Source organism: Spinacia oleracea, chromosome 2 (genome assembly GCF_020520425.1).
Source record: "Spinacia oleracea cultivar Varoflay chromosome 2, BTI_SOV_V1, whole genome shotgun sequence".
NCBI lineage: Eukaryota > Viridiplantae > Streptophyta > Magnoliopsida > Caryophyllales > Amaranthaceae > Spinacia > Spinacia oleracea.
The window spans coordinates 39,823,214-39,840,838 of NC_079488.1; positions in this window are offsets into that span (position 1 = coordinate 39,823,214).

Sequence of the window (17,625 nt, forward strand, 5' to 3'; positions counted from 1 at the left end):
TCTGTGAAATCCATCCCTCCTAAATGTCGTTTGGGTTTTTCGCGAGTTCTAAAAGGGGCGCTTGATAAGGTGATTTTGAGACCAGATGACATTGCTTGTTGGGTTCAGTTGCTCGTGTTACCTCTTTGTGTCCTGAAGACTTTTTCTCCGCGAAGTAATCGTGAGTGTTCCTCCGGTGTTAGGCGGCGACTACAGGAAGAGTGTATCACCTCTGCTATTCGTTCTTAGGGCGTGCCTAGTGGTTCTGAGCAACTTGTCGTAGACACATTGGCTAGCGTGTCTCCCCCTCTATTGGATGTTGTCGAAGACCATGATTTGGCGGAGCGTAATATTAAGCAATGTAAGAAAAAGATTTCTGACGGTCACTACACTGCTGCCGTTAGAGTTCTTTCATCCTTAGGTCTTGCCCCTTACAATGATGCTACTCTTGCAGATTTGCAAGCAAAGCACCCTTCAGTTCCGGTCCCTACCTTACCGAATATCCCTGTTGATCATCACCTTACTGCTTCCTCCGTTGTTGTGTTGGAGCAGATTAGGGGCTTTCTGCGTGGTACTTCGTGCGGTAGAGATGGCTTGCCTGCTCAACATCTTTTGGATTGCTTGGGTGGTGCTGCTGTAGCTGTTTCTGATGAGTTGGTGGACTCTATCACTCAGGTAGTTAATCTCTTTCTTGCTGGAAAGTGTCCTGCTGAGCTTGGTGGATATATTGCTAGTGCTCCTCTTACGCCACTTGTTAAGCCTGATGGTGGTATTCGGCGTATTGCTGTGGGCACTATTTGGAGGCGCCTTGTTTCTAAGGTCGGGGCTGATGCGATTGGTCCGCGTTTAGGGAACTACTTAGGAGGGCTTCAGTTTGGAGTTGGGGTTCCAGCAGGTGGTGAGGCCATTCTCCATGCTGTCAATCGTTTGGTTGAGGCTCGTGGGGCCGACGTTGGCCTCTCTATGTTATTGGTGGATTTTCAGAATGCATTAAATTTAGTTGATCGATCGGCTTTGTTGCGTGAGGTTCGGCTACATTGTCCTGCTCTTTCGCGTTGGGTTTATTCTGCTACTTTTCTCCAGCGCGATTGTATTATGGGGAGCATACCTTGTGGTCTTGTCAAGGTGTGCAGCAAGGGGATCCTCTCGGCCCTTTGCTATTTTCTTTGGTTCTACATCCATTGGTGTGTCGAATCAGAGACTCTTTTGATCTATCTCTTCAGGCTTGGTACTTGGACGATGGCACTATCGTTGGTGACACTTTGGTGGTTGAAAAGGTCTTGGAGTTGATTTTGGAGGAGGGTCCTCATTTAGGTCTCCATGTTAATGTTGAGAAGATAGAGGTTTTCTGGCCTTCGGAGGATCCACGCAGTCGTCTAGAGGGTGTCTTTCCTACGGATATTGCTCGTCCTGCGCTTGGTGTTAAGTTGCTTGGTGGTCCAGTCAGTACGGATTCCTCTTTTTGTAAGGAGTTGGTTTCGCGACGGGTGTCGAAGACTGTTGTGTTGATGGATGTTGTAGCTAAGCTTAATGATCCCCAGTGTGAGTTGTTGCTTCTTTGTGCGTGCACTGGAGTTTCTAAACTCTATTTTGCTATGCGCACTTGTCCGCCTCATCTTTTTGAAGCGTCCCAATTATCTTTTGATGTGGCTCTTCGGGCTTCGTTAGAGCGTATCGTGACTGCTTCGGGACCTGGGTTCGGCGACTGGCAATGGCGTCTTGTTACCTTGCCTTATTCTTATGGAGGATTGGGTGTTTATTCAGCTGGTGATGTTCGACATTATGCTTTTCTTGCATCCCGTTTGCAGTCTTCTGGTTTGCAGGATTCGCTTCTTCGGCTTTCAGGTGTTGATGGTCCGGGGTCGGCCTTTGATGATGCTCTTGGTCTTTTCAATAGGACCGTGGTGACCGACCTTATGAGTAGCCCTAGTGAGATTGCTGCCCCCACTCTCATGAAGAAATTGGCAGACATATATTTCACGAAGGTTACTGCTGATGCGGAATCCGCCTACTCCTTATCTTCGCGTCATGTTGCCCTTTGGAAATCACAGCAGGGGGATCACTCCTCAGCTTGGTTGCGGGAAGTCCCCATCTCGGGTTTAGGCCAGACTATGAAAGGTAAGACTTATCGTTCGGTTCTTTGCTATCGGTTGGGTATTCCGTTGTTCTCTGATTCGATGCCGTGTTCTGCTTGCTCTCGGGTTTTCTATGGGGACATTTATGGGGATCATGCCGTGTCTTGTGCTGGGATTGTGAGTATTAAACATCGACATAATGTTGTTCGTGATACTCTTTTGGATATTTGCTATCGGTCGGGGATTTCTGCTCGCAAGGAGGTTGATGTTGGGCTGACTAGTGAGAGTGATGGAGCTCTTCGTCCTGCAGATATATTGCTTTATTCTTGGGATGGCGGTGTCGATGTGTGTGTTGGCTTGACTGGGTCTTCCCCTATGACGCAATCTGGGTTGTCAGACTTCGTTCCGGGTCGGGTAATGGCGGTTGCTGCGCAGCGGAAGCAGGCTAAGTACGCGGCACGTTGTAGGGCTTTGGGTTACGGTTTCTTTCCTTTTTCCTTCTCTTCTTTTGGGGAATTAGGGAAAGGGGCTGTTTCGTTGCTGAAGGAAATAATGCCCTTGGTCCAAGTATGCATTCAATGCTAAGTCTAATAAATGCGGTTAAGTATTAATTAATTATGCATGTTAATAATTCAGTGAGATCAAGTGAGCTGAATGCCTAGCTAGAGGCCGCTTCAGTTCGAGTGGAATTGATAATATTAATCCATAGCTTACTCTTGACTGAACCCGTAGGGTCACACAAATAGTACGTAAACGGATCAAGTATTTAATGGCATTAAATACTCCATCTATGGATATTCGGAATCGACGGATCTTGGTTTCAGTGGGAGCTGAGATCGTCAAAGGCAAATAAATGAATACTCCGGAAACGATGATATCGCCGGAAACGGAAATATGGATCGTAACGGAAATATAAATATATTATCCAAGTCGTAGATGTTGCCGGAAACGGAAACATGGTACGTATCGGAAAATATTATTGGAAATAGAAATAATGCCGGAATCAGAAATATTGTCGGAATCGGAAATATTGTCGGAATCGAAAATAAATTCCGCGTCGAATCAGAAATAAATTCCGGAATCGGAAATATTAAATATTGTTCGAATCGGAAATGAATTCCGGAATCGGAAAACGAATCGGAAGCTCGACGTACGAAACGGTCGTCGGACGAGCTTGCTAGACGCAAGGCCCAACACGAAGCCAGGCCCGCGCTTAACGAAGCCCACGCAGCGAGCAGCAAGGACAACAGGCCCAGCCGAGCAAGGCAGGTCCAGCCGAGCAAGCGAGGAAGGCCAGCAGCAACGCCCACGATGGGCCGCGTGCTGCCAACCTGCTTGGGCCGAGCCGCGCACTGTGGCCTTATGGGCTGAGTGTGTGGTTTGTGCAATGCTACGAATCCTTAGTCGTTTAGGATTGTTCGATTAATTGTTTTCCTAATTCCACAAGAATTAAATGTTTGATTAAACATTAAATTCTAATGGATTAATTTAACTAGAATTCTAACTGAATTAGTAAATTGAATCCTAGTGGAAATCTAAGTCCGATATTTCCTCCCTATAAATAGGTGATTCATAATCATAATTTATACATCACAAATCAACAAGTATTCATATAGTTTAAGTTTAAACTAACTTATTAATTTGCCTAAAATATAATTAAGCTTTCGAATAAACATATAACATTAGACAATATTCTAGTTAATTGAATCTAAGCCGGATCCGAACGTGCTGTGGACTATCTACGGAGGGGCGACATTTGGAGTCCTAAACTTGTTCTTGTTCGGTTCGGGAGCAGCTAGGGAAGGCACGCGTCACATGTATGTATCCTAAATTATGCTAATTGACTATGTGGCAATTAATTTGGATTCCTGGCTTTATGGTTTTTCCGCATGAAATATATGTTTTATATTTGTCTTAACCTAACAGTGGTATCACGAGCCTCTAATTAATTCCATAATCAATTATTGTTAACATGGTTAAATTATATAAATTTGCAATGAATTAAAGGGGTGATTAAATTCATTGTATGTAATTAATTGCAAATTCGTGCGATTATTTAATTATATTTTCGCAGGATTTTCGGCAGTTTAGTCAATAATGGTCGGAATCGTATAATTTTATAGTGAATTTCGCATGTAAACGACGTTTTAAAATTTCGACTAAAATCAAAGATTTGATGCCGAATCCAGAATTCCCAATTCAAAGCCTAACTATGACTTTTCGGAGGTTTTAGTTTTTCGATTGCAAAATTTATAATTTTTATGATGTTAAATTAAATATTTGCGAATCTTGTATGTAAATCTTGAATCTATGATTGACCTACTGTATATGTTTAACAACTTTAAAGCCTAATCTTGTTAATTATACAACCTAATTTGTAATTGTAATTAATTTGGTGAAATTCGAATAATTTAGAATTTGATTTGAATTTTCATAATTAATTAGCAATTTAATTAGGATCCTATGATTAAAAACCACTATAAAATTTGTTAAAATTGAAAAGTTTTAAAATTTTATGACCTAGATTTGAATCCATGAAAATAAATATAATCGGAAATTAATTTGAATAATAAATTTTCGATTTTTCGCCTAAATTTATGAAATTAATATGAGCTATTAATTTGTTAATAAATTTAAATTATAAAAGTTTTAATTTTTATGAAAATCATTCACGAATCTTGCACACACGAAGCAATGGAAGCTAAGTGTTACCCTTAAGGGGTGTTGCATAGTGTGGGCATGCAACGACGAGCAAGGGAGCTCGTCGCCCATGCAGTACGAGGCAACGAGCAAGGCATGGGCACAGGCGCGCTGGGGGGGGGGGGGTTGGCCTGTTGTGCGGTGTGCAAGTAAGAGAGAGGCGAGACGAAGGCAACGAGCACACAGGCCGTGCGCGCAAGCGACGAGCGCTGGCACACTCCAGCAAGCACTGGTCCGCCCAGTGCGCGCTGGCTCGTCCGAGCGAGCGATGCTTGCTGCGTGTAGTGCATCGCTTGTTCGGCTTGCTGCGTGCTACGCGTGGCCTGCTAGATGCTCATGCTACGACCAATGCAGTGGCAGGCCATGGGCGCTGCACTCGTGCACGCGGCCCATGGGCGCTGCTACTACAAGGCCTTGACGAGGCATGGGCGCAAGCCTATGGCCTTGTCTTGTCCCGTTGGTTCGTTTTAATTTTTCGGTTGAAAACGATTTTAATTAAATTTAATTTCGTAATTTAATTTTTTCTCTGAATTTAATTTTGAATAATTTAAATATTATAAATTTATTTATACTAATTATTTTACTAAAATTAAAACCTTGATAAAATTTAAATTAATTAATTTTAATCAACTGAAAATAAAATAAAAGGATTTAAATAATATTTTATATCAGCTTTAAATTTTAATTAAATTTGTAAGTTTTCGGTTGGATTAGGAAATACAATGTATGTTTAAAATTTGTAAAGCTTGTAAATTTCTTGGTTTTAGTGGGAGCATTTTAGTTATAAACTCTTGATTAGGTCTAAATTCCTTTAAGGTTAAAACAACTCGATTAGAATTAATAAGGATTGAATAATTTGTAGCTTATTAGAAGCCTTGGTTAATTGTTTCAAATATTTATGTGATGCATAATATGTTCTACTAACTTGCTATGTGGGCCATTCATTGATAAATGAATGGGTGAATGGTATACTGTAAATGTACTGTTTTGCAGGTTATGGAAAGTGACTAGTATGGCCCAAATTGGATAGAAAATATGGTATGCGTACCATTAATTTGAATGTAAAATTGGTCTAATGTACCAAAGTTTTTAATTTTAAATATGGATTGCGTACCATCAAATAGTTGTAATTAGTTTCAATTATAGATTATCCTATTTAAAGAAAATGACGCCTCCCATGGTGAAATTCAAGACAGAGTTTCCAATCCATTTTCAAGACGGAGTTTGAAGTTGAAGCTTCAAGATGAAGTCGGGCCATACTAGATCAAATTTATATCTTATACATGCTCTAAGTTATTTATTGCTTTAAATATGCCTTAAGTATGCATGAGATTGTGGCTTGATTATGTTGCATGATTAAGGATTTTAGTTCACTTAAAATCTACCAACATAGTAAGAGCCTTAAGTTCCAAACTTTAAAAATTGAGTTAAAAGGTGCCATGCCAAAATAACACTTACTTGAATAACCTTTACATCAATCTTAGTAATAGTTTTCCGCCATAGTGAGATGTTACTTATTGATCCTAAAGGGGTAAGGTACACAAATAATTGTGAGTGTTGTGGGCAAAATTACCATGCCTTCGTGCACCAATGAGGATGCGACACATGGCACGTATTACGCCCCCTAAGCAGAAACCATACGAAGACTAGACCACAGCATGGGTATCAATCTGCGTATTTACAATGTATATGTATTTGTATTTAAGAATGTATAAATGTATGTAATGTACCTATACCTGAAAAGGGGCCTAGGTAGTAGGTATTCCAAGTGGTATGAATAAGCATAATAGGCCCAAAAAGCCCACTATTGCCAAAAGGGCCAGGGAATTGTAAGGAGAAAGGACACATGTCCTCCTCCCATACCCTAGCCAATCATGTAAAGGGAATATTAGGTCATTCCCACAAAAACCTAGTACTATAAATAGTCCCACTTCCCTAGAAAAAGGGGTCACAATCAATACATTCAAGAGCAATTGCTGCTCTGCCTTCTCTCTACTTTCTCTCTCTATAAAAATACAATCTTGTGAAATCCATAAAAGTTACCGGAAAACCTCCAAGGTATCTCACCGGAAAAACCCCACAACATTTGGCGCCGTCTGTGGGGAGGTACGGTAACATGGAAGATCAACGACAGGACAACGATACTGGGCGGCCTACGCGGGTAGAGCTGCCACCCCTCGAAAGAGAAATGCCGACTGAACATCATACGCCGGCCACGAGAATCACTGGAGATGCCGCGCGTATATTTGCGGCCGGGCACACCCCTCGTCACGCTGCCGAGGTAGAGGTGCTCAGCGAGGAGGACGACCAGGCCAATCGCACCCCTCCTGGAGGGCACCTGGATCCTCGGGCGGATACAGGAATAGAGGAAAACCCTGATATGCCTGTCTCTGTGGGTGCTCTTCGGGCTATTTTGGCTGAGTTCCAAGCTGATATGGGAAAGACAGTTAATGCTGAGGTACAGAAGAGTATGCTGATCTACACCACTACTGTGGCTGCAAATCAGGAGGGGCCGGCAAGCAATAGGCCAACACTTTCTTTGCGCCCCCCAAACGTCTGGACCAGGCAGACAGGCGAGGACCTGAGGAGGCAGCCGCCAGCGAGTTAGCCCAATCAGGCAATGTCTTACCTACCACGCCGACTGCCACGGCGGCTGATTGGAGAAACGTCCCGAGGACGTGAGCAGCCACGCGCAGAGCAATTGCATGACTCTGAGTATGAACTTTCTGACACTGGGTCAACCCCCGTCATGCCGGATAGACCTCTCCCTCATCCAACTTATACGCATCTGAGCCAGGCGCGCCCAGGGGTCACCCGTCCAACCCGTCAAACTCGCGGACGCGAGTCTTCCCAGCGGGTACCCTACTCAAGGCGTCAAGATCCTGTGTATCACATTCAGGAGGGAGTGTCCAACATGGCCCTAGGACACACCACCCCTTTTGCAGACTCCATCATGAGAGCCCCGAGGGAACCCAAAGTCAAGCCGCCCAACATTGATGCTTACGATGGGACCACAGATCCAGACATGCACCTCTTGGTTTACCGGCATCACATGTATGTCCAAGGAACAACTGACTCAACCTGGTGTAAGTATTTTCCGGGCACACTCAAAGGAGTAGCATCTAAGTGGTTCGAGAGACTTCCAGCCGGAACTATTCGCTCTTTTTCGGAGCTCGAGCTATTGTTCTCTACTCGGTTCATGGCTCACAAGGAAGAAAAGAAGACGAGCATGCATCTGAGTAGGATTCAGCAAGGGAAAGACGAGTATCTGAGGAGCTATGTGAAGAGATTCAATCTAGAGGCAGGGCAAATTCCGGATTTGCCAGATGGTGTTGCATTCGATAACTTCATTCGAGGGCTTAAAAAGGGCTCTTTCAAGTTTGATCTGGTAAAGAAAAGCGTCCGAACAATGCCAGAAGTGCTGGATGAGGCCGAGGCCTTCATCCATGCAACAGAGATTTGCAGCGTCGCGAAAGATCCCAGAGGAAGTGATACCGCTGAGCCGGCGGCAAAAAAGGAGAAATTGGAAAAGAAGAGCCGGCCTAACGGGACGTGGGCTATTGCAAAAGAGTCAGACAGGGCTCCCGGGGCGGCAGGCCAGAAACGGTCCAGAACATATGATCGGGAGCGATTTGAGTATGACACAGACATGTACACAATTCTGATGGACGTCGGGTCCAAATATGAAGTTGATCGTCCATTTCCCATGAAGTCGCCACCAGAAAGTAGGGACCCAAAACTGTACTGTCACTTTCACAGTGACATTGGGCATGACACCAAAGAATGTAAGAGCTTGAAAAGGGCATTGGACGGCCTAGCCGCCAAGGGATTCTTAAAGAGTTATATCAGCAGGAACACGGGAGGTTCTGGCAAACCCTTCTACAAGAAAAACAAATCCCCTCCCTCGGAGGAAGATGGGAATCGTACCGACCCAGAGTGCGTAGCAGTCATCTCCGGAGGATTGGCCGCCGGCGGGCCGACCATGAGGGGCCAGAAGGATTATGCCAAGCGATTGGGGCAAGTGATGCTGTCCGGCAAGGCCACAGTTGACCCGTTTCCAAAAGTGGAAATCGGCGAGGCCGACCGTGGGAAAATCTCCACCCCGCATGACGATCCTTTGGTAATTGAGTTAAAAGTTGCTAATCTGAGGGTTAGGCGTATTTTGGTTGATACAGGAAGTTCGTCGGACATAATTAGTCTAGAGTGCTTGAATCGGCTGCAACATGATTCCTCAAAGATTGAGAAAATCCACTATCCCATTATAGGCTTCGGAGGTAGTATCATCCACCCAGTCGGCATAATTGCCCTTCATCTGAGGATGGGAAATAAAAAGGAATCTCGACAAATGGACGTCCGTTTTCTCATAGTGAAAGACCTGACGGCATATAACATCATCTTGGGGCGTCCCACCTTGAATAGGGCAAAGGCTGTCATTGTGACTCATCTGATGCTTCTTAAGTTCATTTGTGACGATGGGAGTGTCAGCACTATACATGGTGACCAGCAACAAGCTAGAGATTGCTACCTAACCACCTTGAGTCCAGAAGCATGGGGGACGGGTGAAGAGAAAGGGACATCGGGGGAAACAAACGAAAATGTGCCGACACACAACCCAAGATCGTCAAAGAAACATTAACTATCTCAGCAGGGCACATGGAAGAGAGACGCCCAGAGCCTGTTGGGGCTCATTTCAATGTGGTATTAAACACAGATAAACCTGACAGAGTAGTGCCCATCGGGATTTCTCCTGACGACCCGCTGGCGACAGAGTTGGTCCACCTTTTGAGAGAATTTGAAGATATCTTTGCTTTCACAGTGGATGAAATGCCGGGTATTGATCCTGCTGTGGCCGTCCATAAGCTGAATGTGGACCCAAACTTCAAACCGGTTCGTCAGAAGAAAAGGAACCATGGGGAAGATAGAAATCAGGCGGCAGCCGCGGAAATACAAAAGTTGATGGAGGCAGGGTTCGTCAGGCCTAGTCAGTACCCCGACTGGGTTGCTAACGTGGTCCTCGTCAAAAAACCTAATGGTACCTGGAGAATGTGTGTTGACTACACCAACCTCAATAAGGCATGTCCCAAGGACAGTTTCCCATTGCCCAAGATTGACCGGCTCGTCGACTCTACAGCAGGGCATGCTATGATGAGCTTTATGGATGCATACTCAGGGTTTCATCAGATTCCGTTGTGGCCTGACGACCAGGAAAAAACGTCATTTGTTACTGAACAAGGCCTTTACTGCTACAAAGTGATGCCGTTTGGGTTAAAGAATGCACCGGCCACCTTTCAGCGTCTTATTAACACTGTGTTCATTAAGCAGCTCGGCAGAAATATTGAAGCTTATATTGATGATATGATCGTAAAAAGTAAGCTGAGGGCGGCGCACATAACTGATCTCAGGGAGACATTTGAGACTATTCGAGCTTACAACATGAGGTTGAATCCTAAGAAGTGTGTGTTCGGGGTGACGGCAGGCAAATTCTTAGGTTTCTTGATTGATGAAAGAGGAATTGAAGCCAACCCAGACAAAATCCAGGCAGTAATTGATATGAGCTCACCAAAGACAGTGAAGGAGGTCCAGCGGCTCACAGGTTGCTTGGCCGCCCTGGGCAGATTCCTTTCCAGGGCTGGAGACAAGTGCCACTACTTTTTTAGGGCAATCAGAAAGAAGGCCAAGTTTGAATGGTCGGACGAAGCCGAGGCGGCATTGGTCAGATTAAAGGAGCACTTGCATACCTTGCCTCGACTTGTTAGCCCCTTGCTAGGAGAGACTTTGTACATGTATCTCTCCGTGTCCGAGCACTCGTTGAGTGCCGTTCTACTGACAGAGAGGGAGGGAATACAGATGCCGGTATACTTTGTCAGTCATGTTCTTCAAAATGCTGAAGTTAGATACCCTACAGTGGAAAAGTTTGGCTTGGCTCTGTTCATGGCCAGCAAAAAGCTCCGTCCTTATTTCTTAGCTCACAAAATAGTGGTCTACACAGATCAACCGCTCAAACTGCCATTCATAAAGCTGGAGGCGTCAGGACGAATGCTGAATTGGGCAATAGAGCTGAACGCCTTTGATATCACCTATGAGCCGAGGAAAGCTGTCAAGGGGCAGGCATGTGCCGACTTTATTGTTGAAATGACGAGGCCAGACTTTGCCAAGAATACAAACACGGTGTGGACAGTGTATGTAGACGGTTCATCCACACAGAATGAATGTAGAGCTGGGATAATCTGTCACTCCCCAGAAGGAGATACTTTTGAGTATGCTATGCGATTTAACTTCCTGGCGTCAAATAATGAAGCGGAATATGAAGCCCTGCTTTGTGGCATTAAAATGTGTAAGGCGGCAGGCGCCGAGGAGATTGTAGCACTATCTGACTCCCAACTGATTGTGAGCCAAGTTAATGGGACCTACGAAGCTAGGGATCCGACTATGGTCAAATACATGCAGGCCGTCCATCAGGAAGTAGATCCACTGAAAAGTTTTGAAGTAAGGCAAGTCCCTCGCTCGGAAAATAACCAAGCTGATGCCCTGTCAAAATTGGCAAGTTCCGCGTCTTGTGATACCCCTCGGCACGTCTTTTGGGAGGTAAAAGAGCACAAAAGTGTTGAGCAAATGGAGGTGGAAACTCTTGACAGGACGTCCACATGGATGGATGACATAGTAAACTTCAAAATGAATGGAGTCTTGCCCGAAGACTCAAGGGAAGCGGCAAAACTTCAGAAGAAATGCTCTTGGTTTGAAATGTGGAACGGCACCCTCTATAAAAAGGCCTACTCCCGTCCTTTGTTAAGATGTGTAACACCTGAGAAGGGGTAGGAAATTTTAGAAGACCTTCATCAGGGGTTGTGCAGCTCGCATATTGGTGGAAGGTCTTTGGCTGAAAAGGCACTTCGAACCGGCTATTACTGGCCGACTCTTAAGGAGGACGCAATTTCACTGGTCAAGAAGTGTGACAAATGCCAGCGTTTTTCTCACCTAATACACCGACCGGCACGAGTTCTGACGCCCATTACAAGCCCAATTCCATTTGCTAAGTGGGGGATGGATCTTCTAGGCCCATTTACGGCCGCACCAGGAGGAAGGCGTTATGTCATCGTTGCTGTAGATTACTTCACCAAATGGGTGGAGGCAGAAGCGCTCAAAAACATAAAAACTACTGATGTGAGAGCATTCATTTGGAAGAACATCATGACTCGCTTTGGGATTCCACAGGCTATCGTCTTCGATAATGGGCCCCAGTTTGAGACGCCTAAGCTGAAAGAGTGGCTGGCAGATCACGGCATACACACTTGTTTTGCATCAGTCGGACGTCCCCAAGCCAATGGTCAGGTAGAGGCGTTCAACAAAATTATCTCCGAAGGAATGAAAAAGAAGCTTGACGAAGCCAAAGGTCTATGGGCTGATGAGCTGCCAAATGTCTTATGGTCCATCCGCACCACGGCTAAGAATTCAACCGGTGAAACACCCTTCTTGCTAGCCTATGGCGCCGAGGCTGTCCTACCCATAGAAATGTGTGAACCAACGTTGAGAGTCATGCTGTATGACGAAAATGCTAACTGGGAGACAATGAAAGCAGCCCTGGACTTCCTGCCCGAGGTTAGAGGAAATGCAGCGCTCAGACAAAAGCTGTACAAGATAAGAATGGCAAGAGAATACATCAAGAAAGTCTCTAATAGAGTGCTCAAAGTGGGAGATTTTGTCCTCAGGAAAATGGAATCCACAGGACGAGCAAACGAACAGGGTAAGCTGACGCCCACTTGGGAGGGACCTTATGAGATCTATGATGAGGTTAGAGATGGAACCTACCGCATTCAAGACATGCAGGGCCGGCCTATTTTGCGCACTTGGAATGCCGACAATCTCAAAAAGTATTTCTTCTAAATATGTGCTAAGCTTTGTCTAACGTACCACGATCCATTGCCCAAGGGCCGGCCTCTAATGGTCATAGTAGGGTAGTAATTACTTTTGTAACCGGCTAAATTCGCCTTGCAAAGTTTTAAATAATACTACTCTATTTGTCTCGTAATATTTATTGCTTGCACAATGAATATAAAAATGTACACTCCAATGCATAACCAAAGCCTAATTGTATGACGGCCTGAGAAGTGGCCCAGATTAGCAAAAACTCTCAGCAAGACTAATTGTTTGAAGCCTAAGAAGTGGCCCAGATTAGCACCAAGTTGTAGGCTGATCACCTATCCAACTCCCTTCCCAGTATAGCAAGCCGCTGGCCAACCAGTACGGCATAGTAAGTGCCAGCGGCACAAATAAACTTAAATCATGAGTTATTTGTTCAAAAGCTCAGCGGCATGAACAACTTTGAAACATAGGTTGTTTGCTCAATAGCTCAGCGGCACAAATAACCTTAAATCATAGGTTGTTCGTTCAAAAGCTCAGCGGCATGAACAACTTTGAAACATAGGTTGTTTGCTCAAATGTGCGGCGGCACGAACATTTGGCCGTCCAGTCCATTTGACGAGCATGTCTAGGGGCAATCATACCTATTGATTGACTTGCGTCAATCAATATCGGTATAGACATGCTCGCCAAGGAAAGAGACGACCACAGTAGTGCCTAGCGCATGCTCAGTTGCCTGCGGCACCAATAACTTTGAAACAAAGGTTGTTTTCTCAAAAGTGCGGCGGCACGAACATTTGGCCGTCCAGTCCATTTGACGAGCATGTCTAGCGGCAATCATACCTATTGATTGACTTGCGTCAATCAATATCGGTATAGACACGCTCGCCAAAGAAAGAGACGACCACAGTAGTGCCTAGCGCATGCTCAGTTGCCTGCGGCACCAATAACTTTGAAACAAAGGTTGTTTGCTCAAAAGTTCGGCGGCACGAACGTTTGGCCGTCCAGCCCATTTGACGAGCATGTCTAGCGGCAATCATACCTATTGATTGACTTGCGTCGATCAATATCGTTATAGACACGCTCGCCAAAGAAAGAGACGACCATAGTAGTGCCTAGCGCATGCTCAGTTGCCTGCGGCACCAATAACTTTGAAACAAAGGTTGTTTGCTCAAAAGTTCGGCGGCACGAACGTTTGGCCGTCCAGCCCATTTGACGAGCATGTCTAGCGGCAATCATACCAATTGATTGACTTGCGTCAATCAACATCGTTATAGACACGCTCGCCAAAGAAAGAGACGACCACAGTAGTGCCTAGCGTATGCTCAGTTGCCTGCGGCACCAACGTGCTTAGTGTATACTCAGTTGCACCTTGGCTACCATACCTATTGATTAAGCCTATTGATTAAGGAATAATCAAATTACGAAGAGTAAATAAATGCGAGATAAAAGAAGCAACAAAAATAACCTATTTACTTATAAAACAACGCCCGTAGAAGGGCGTGTAAAAGTAGCCCAGAATTCAAAAACAAAAAAGAAAGAAATTGTTGGGTGCTCAGCAGGCACAATGGTACAGACGCCAGCAACGCCAAAACTTAACAAAATAATTGTTTTTGCCCTTAGGCATGGGAACACTTGAATAAAATTTTGAAGAACTTGGAAGGAAGAAAATCAGAGAGCAGCCGCATCGTCCTCATCATCAGAAGGTACAAACTCAGGGGGCGGCTGACCGAGACGCTCAGCAGCCAACACATCGGCATTGTGTTCCAATCGCCGCTGGAACCACGCGAGATCATACTCTGGAATGTGGCTCTCCCATGCGTGCTTCACAGCGTCCTTGGTCGCTTGCTCCCCCTGATCATAGGATTCCAGAAGACGCTCACGCATGGTGAGAACTTGCGACCTTGCTCTCTCAAGCTCCCCCCGAAGATGCTCGGCTTCCTCAGCCGCCTCTTTGACCTGAGGGTACTCCCGCAACTGGTCCTGAAGCGTCCGTATTTCCGCCGCCGCTGTCTTGGCCTCCTCGACCATTGTCACCATGTCTTTGTCCTGCGCCAAGATCTTCTTAAGCAGCTCGGCCTTGTCAGACCTCAATGAAGCTACCTCCTTTGCTTGAAGGTCTATGGTCGTCTGCATCTGCAAGCGGACCTCTTCAATGGATTTGAACGCATAGTCGCCATGGTGGGTGGACTCAGCCACCTGAGCTTTGAGCTCCTCAGCAGTGCGCGTCTTCCAACTCTTGCAGAATTCCATGCGGCAGAACAACTGCAAAAGGAGCTACATGTTAGTAAATGACTTGAAAAGAAAAAACAAGTACAAGAAAAGAAAAACAAGTACAAGCAAAGTGGGAAATAGACTCACGTCGAGTAGGGTGGCCTGGATTGCACCAAACTGGGCGTCAGTCTTGCGGCCAGGAAGAGAAGCAACATACTCTGCGGGGACGGCCTTAAATACCTTACGGCATATAGCCACCCTATCCTTTGACGAATAGTGAGGAGTAGCGGGTACGTTCTCGTCCTCTGCAGCAGCTGCATCCTTCCCTTTGTCTTTAGCTATAGGAAAAATAACGGCCTTAGGATGACGCGGAGAGTAAGAAGAACTGCCAGAGGAGGCTCGATACGTCTAAACGACGTTCGAATAATACTTACCGCCCGATGACCTAGCTCGGCGGGCCACCTCCGCAGGAATCTGGGAACGGACGTCGGCCGGAATTCCCGAAAGAGGGTCCTCCAACTCGTCAGGATGCCCACCAGACTTTGATTTGGACACCAAGTCCACAACCAGAGACGGCTTGTCCACGCCAATCTCATCGTCATCAGGGCGACCCCCCTCAGCAACCTTTGACTCGCCCTTCTTCACCAGACGGCGGGGTATAGGTTTGGGCTTTTTGAAGGTACTCGGAGTCTCCGAGCCAGCTGGCACGGCCCTTTTCTTCAATTGGGACAGAGTCGTCCCCTTTTTCTTCCCTGACGCCTTAGCCGCGTCCTTAGCTTGCTAAAAAGAAAAAGAGCGTAAAGGACAGTCAGATATTGGGCCTCGTGATGAATTACAAGTCATTCACTGAATACTGGCTCGTCATCAATCACAAGTCACTCACAAGATAGTGGCTCGTCATTCAAAAGGACGCCCGTCTAAAAAATGACGAGGCGTACCTTATCAATCGCAAGTCACTCACAAGATAGTGGCTCGTCATTCAAAAGGACGCCCGTCTCAAAAATGACGAGGCGTACCCTTTCAATCACAAGTCACTCTCAAGATAGTGGCTCGTCATTCAAAAGGACGCCCGTCGCAAAAACGACGAGGCGTACCCTTTCAATCACAAGTCACTCTCAAGATAGTGGCTCGTCATTCAAAAGGACGCCCGTCTAAAAAATAACGAGGCGTACCTTATCAATCGCAAGTCACTCACAAGATAGTGGCTCGTCATTCAAAAGGACGCCCGTCTCAAAAATGACGAGGCGTACCCTTTCAATCACAAGTCACTCACAAGATAGTGGCTCGTCATTAAAAAGGACGCCCGTCTCAAAAATGACGAGGCGTACCCTTTCAATCACAAGTCACTCACAAGATAGTGGCTCATCATAAAAAAGGACGCCCGTCCCGAAACCGACGAGGCGTACCTTATCAAGTGCAAGTCACTCACAGAATAGTGGCTCCTCATTAAAAAGGACGCCCGTCTCGAAAATGACGAGGCGTACCTTATCAAGTGCAACTCACTCACCCCTTGAGCGGATAGCAGGAATCGAACCCGCGTCTCAAAAAACTCGCTTAGAACGCCTTTTAAAAGATTACGCGGTACGATTGGATCAAATAAACCCAGGTCACGACTTCACCTCGACGGTTATCCTACGATAGAATAGTGGCTCGTCATTAAAAAGGACGCCCGTCTCAAAAATGACGAGGCGTACCCTATCAATCACGAGTCACTTGCAAAAAAAAATGGCTCGTCACCAAAGGGACGCCCGTCTTAAAAGGTGACGAGGCGCACCTTGGCAACCGCAAGAAAAACACTAACTTAGGGGCCTGTCATTAAAAAGTGACGAGGCCTACCTTAGCAAACACGGGTCACACGCCAAGATAACGGCTCGTCACTAAAAAAGACGCCCACTGTAGGCACTGGACGGGAAAAGCTTAACTTGCAAAGACAACAACCTAAGAGAATACTCACCTTCTCCTCCAACTCGGCCTTGGCCTTCTGCATCTTGGCCTCATAGATGTCGGCCATCCAATCGGTCATATCGCCCTTCCCAATATCCGCCGCCGATAACTTGCTCATCCCTTCCGCTGTGAACAAAATAAATCCAAAATTAGAAAAAATGAATAGACCAACGCGGGACGGCACATAATTTGGCATACAACCTCGAGTCATAGAATATCCTAAGCATACGGCCGCTAGAAAGGCCTCATTCTGAAACTTACTAATGTGCGGCAACCACTCGGCCGGCACATGGAAAGTCTTGTCCGCGGTTAAGTGGTAAGTGTTAGCCTTGAACAGGACCATTATTTGATCCCACTCCTCGGCAGTAAGGGGTGGGAGGGGCTCGTCACGGTCCATATAGTTGGCATTGCAATTCCAGCGGCTCATCCTCTCGTACATCTCCTGGTCGTCCGTGTAAAACACGACCCATCTTTTCCTCTACATATGCCATTTGCTGAGCTTGCCGACCACTGTCTGGTATGTACCACGGCTGCTCAGATTGAACCACCCTTTGGCGGCACTGAGGGAACGAGAGAGGGAGACCAGATGCAAAAAAGCGTTGAAAGACGGTTCCACGTCGTTCAGCGCACATTTGGCAATATAGCCAAAGATATCAGCCCACGAGTTGGGGATCAGCTGGGCCACCCCAATGTTAAAACCATCTAACACTTCCACAACGAAGGGGTGTGGAGGGAATCTCATGCCGAGCTTGATGGATGCGGCATACACTGGGAATTCTCCCTCGGCAAGCAGGCTGACGGTCGAGTCCAGACCGGCCGGCACACGCATCTGGTACCCCTCCCCCACGCAGAGGTC